The sequence below is a fragment of the Myotis daubentonii genome, chromosome 2, assembly GCF_963259705.1.
Source record: "Myotis daubentonii chromosome 2, mMyoDau2.1, whole genome shotgun sequence".
NCBI lineage: Eukaryota > Metazoa > Chordata > Mammalia > Chiroptera > Vespertilionidae > Myotis > Myotis daubentonii.
In genome coordinates this window covers 184,849,606-184,853,836 of record NC_081841.1, presented here as the reverse complement: position 1 = coordinate 184,853,836, position 4,231 = coordinate 184,849,606, and the positions used below count along the sequence as shown (strand labels likewise).

The following is a 4,231-nucleotide window of genomic DNA, read 5'->3' as shown; positions in this document are numbered from 1 at the left end:
GAAGGATAGGAGTCAGGCTTCTTCTATTCACACAGAAGACCATACTTGGGAGAGTTGGGCTTGAAAAATTAGTGATGGACAAAAGGTCTAAAATGAAAAGTACCTAAAGAATTCTAAGGAAAGTTACTGGCCAAATAATTTTTACATGCTCAGTTGCCTGGATTTACAGATGAAAGGAAATTTGAGAGGTAGCTATAAAACAGGGAACAATGAAAAAGATTTAAGACAAAGGATTATAGTCATGAACTAAATGAGGATACCTCAAAACTGTGAAACAGACATGAGGGCAGGGGAAAGACAAACACTAAGGTTGGGAGGAGATCCAGGTAGACCATGTCTTCAGTTCAGGCTTTGGATGATCATTAACATCCTCTGGCTCCCACGGCACACAGCCACAGTAGCTAGGAGAAGTGGGTCCTGTCAGCAGAGGGGAATATGTGCCCTGATGCCACTTCTGCCCAGAAAACCTGATCTTGCTCCAACCACTGCATACCTAAAAGGACCCTTCATGGTTCTGACTTTGTACACAGTGAAGTTCCGATTCAGTGTTCCTATCTACAAAAGGATTGGGAAAGTGTGTGTTTAGCATTTTTTTTCTTCTATAATGGGAAGCTGACTCTCCACAAATACTCATAAGATGGGGAATTCCCTTCGCACAGACAGGAAATCAAATCCTGGACAGCTACATGAATAATAACTGTTCACTGCTGCATTGTTTCACTTTATGCCACTTACTGTGGCCTCCAAGTACTACACAGACAGTCCCATAAGGCCCTCCTCACCACATCCCCAAACTCCAGAAAGTTGCAGAAGTCCAGGGATTTCTGTGGAAAGCATAAATTGCTTCCTAAACCTATCTTGCCCCTAAGATTGTCTATGTTGGATCTGATGAAATTTCAAATTCCCAGACCTCCCAGATTCCTCCCCAGAGTGGTTGGAAATGTCCCAAACCATAGAGTTCTTTTGGAATGAGTTCCAAAGGAAATTGCAGCACTAAATATACCCCAAGGTTATGACACCATTCAAATCTGTGTCTCTAAATGTTTCCATTAGGCCATGCTGCTGACCTGTGCCCTTGTCATGGACACATGCCCTACAGGAATCTTCAACACTTGCAATTCTGGGGAGCTCAGTATACTGTGAAGTCCCTGTCATTTGCACCTACCTATCCTCTTTTCACATAATCTTTTAAATTTAGGTGTAGCTAAGTTTATACAACACAGCTTTTAAATCTAATTGTGACAATGTAGATTTAAAAACTGTCTTGTATATTCATCAATGATATATCTGATAAGGGGTTAATATCCAGAATATATGAAGAACTTATAGAGCTCAACACATGCAAAAAAAAAAACCCACACACATTTCAATTAAAAATGCGTAAAAGACCAGAATAGACACTTCTCCAAAGAGGAAATACAGATGGTCAATAGACATATGAAAAGATGCTCAACATCATTAATTATCAGATAAATACAGATTAAAACCACAAATAAGATATCACCTCACACCTGTCAGAATGGCTATCATCAATAAATGAACAAACAACAAGTGTGGGCAATGATATGGAGAAAAGGGAAAACCTCATGCACTGTTGGTGGGAATGCAGATTGATGCAGCCATCATGGAAAGGAGTATGAATTTACTTCAAAAAATTAAAAATGGAACTGCCGTTTGACCCAGTGATCCCACTTCTGGGAATATGCCGAAGAAACCCGAAACACTAATTTGAAAGAGTATATGAACCCCTATATTCATTGCAGCACTGTTTACAGTAGCCAAGATTTGGAAGCAGCCTAAGTGCTCATCAGTAGATGAGTGGATAAAAAAGCTGAGTAGTACTTTACACAATGTAATACTACTTGGCCATAAAAAGGAAATCTTACCATTTGGGACAGCATGGATGGACGTTGAGTGTATTATGCTAAGTGAAATTAGCCAGTTAGAGAAAGACAAGTACCATATGATTTCACTTACAAGTGGAATCTAAAGAACAAAATAAACTAACAAACAAAATAGAAATACACTCATAGTCACAGATAATAGATTATCAACTGTCAGATGGAAGAGGGATTTGGGGTACTGGGTGAAAAAGATGAAGGGATTAATTAAAAAAACAACACAATCATAGATGCAGACAACAGTATGGTGATTACCAGAGAGAAAGGGGGTGGGGAAGGAAGGAGAGGGTGAAGGGGGGATAAATGGTGATGAAAGAAGACTTGACTTGGAATAGTGAACACACAATACTATATACATATCATGTATTCTAGAATTGTACACCTGAAACCTATATAATTTTATTAACCAATGTCACCCCAATAAATTCAATAAAAATTAAATTAAAACGGTGTTGTAGTTTACAAAAAGAATCCTGATTAAGACTGCCTGGTTTCAAATCTGGCTCTACCACTCACTAGATATATGATCTTGGGCAAATTGAACCTTAGTGAACCTTAGTTTTCTCATCTGTAAATTGGAATGCCAATAGTCTCTGTCCCATAGGGTTTCTGAGAGGATTAACAGTAATACATAATGATGCATGAAAAGTACCTAAAATATTCAATGCCTTGACAATCCTATTATCCACCTTTTTTATCACAAAATTAAGGCTTAAGAAGATTAAGTTACTTGTTCAAAACTCTACAGCTGTTATTGTGGGGAGTAACTTTTCCAAATTCATTCCAAAGAGTTGGCTAAGGACTCAGATGAGCTATGGAAATATTAGTAAAAGCAAACAGCAGATGATCTAAGAGACAGGAAATCAAGAGATCTAAGTCCAGGTTTATAGATTTCAAAACTGGATAGATTGAGTTCCAGGTTAAGATCGCATTTCTGTAGCAATTCCTGGTAATCTCCAAATTTCCCCTTTTGGAATAGGTGTAAGGACCTGGAAAAATTTTAAATGTACAATACTACAGGAAATGAAGGATAATAGTGAATCATTTGTATAGTTTTGGAGGAACTTCTAGTAGAAAATGGATGGAGGTAGACTAATCAATAAAACTGCTGGACTGGATATGTGTTGTTCTCTAAAACAGAACAGTATGTGCTGCTTAGATGTTGGTAAAAAAACGCCAAACCTTTTTTCCCATCTTGTAAGATGGCGGGTGAAAAGAAAACTGAGAAGCCGGACACTAAGGAGAAGACACCTGATACTAAGGAGAAGAAACCTGAAGCCAAGAGGAAGGCTGATGCTGGCGGCAAGGTTAAGGCCCCTAAGAAGGGGAAACCCCACGGCAGCCGAAACCCCGTCCTCGTCAGAGGAACTGGCAGATATTCCTGGTCAGCTATGTATTCGCGAAAGGCCATGTACAAAAGGAAGTATTCGGCCTCTAAATCCAGGATTGAAAAGAAAAAGAAGGAGAAAGTTCTTGCTACTGTCACAAAACCAGTTGGTGGTGACAAGAATGGTGGTACCCGAGTGGTTAAACTCTGCAAATGCCTATATATTATCCTCCTGAAGATGTGCCTCGAAAGCTACTGAGTCAGAGCAAGAAACCCTCCAGTCAGCATGTGAGGAGACTGCGGGCCAGCATCACTCCTGAACCATTCTGATCATCCTCACCGGGCGCCACAGAGGCAAGAGGGTGGTTTTCCTGAAGCAGCTGGGCAGTGGCTTGCCACTTGTGACTGGACCTCTGTCCCTCAATCGAGTTCCTCTTCGTAGAACACACTAGAAATTTGTCATCGCCACCTCCACCAAAATTGCTATCAGCGGTGTGAAAATCCCGAAACATCTCACTGATGCTTACTTCAAGAAGAAGAAGCTGCGCAAGTCCAGACACCAGGAGGGTGAGATCTTCGACAGAGAGAAAGAGAAATACGAGATTACAGAACAGTGCAAGGTTGACCAGAAAGCTGTGGGTGGGCTCACAAATTCTGCCAAAAATCAAAGCTGTTCCTCAGCTCCAGGGCTGCCTCCGCTCTCTGTTCGCTTTCACCAATGGGCTTTATCCTCACAAACTGGTGTTCTAAATTTCTTATAACAACCCGATTAAATAACCGAAAAAAAAAATGGCAAACCTTGTAGCCACTGTCCATCATCCCACTGTCTTTCAAGAGCTTGAAGTTAGAGAGTCCAAAAAAAAAAAAAAAGTGCATCCATCCCCCACCCACCTTGCTTCACCCCACCATGCAGGCACTCTCTTATAGGTTGTAAAAGTTACATCCCCCATGTGGCCACCACACCACTATATCCCCCAAACATGCATTGGTATACTCGTTTAAC

At 40.6% G+C, this 4,231-nt stretch overlaps 1 pseudogene; it reads left to right on the top strand.

The window, feature by feature from the left end:
• Nucleotides 1-3,093: 3,093 nt before the first annotated feature.
• On the top strand, nucleotides 3,094-3,978 carry LOC132226409 (large ribosomal subunit protein eL6-like; annotated as a pseudogene).
• The last annotated feature ends 253 nt before the right edge of the window (nucleotides 3,979-4,231 follow it).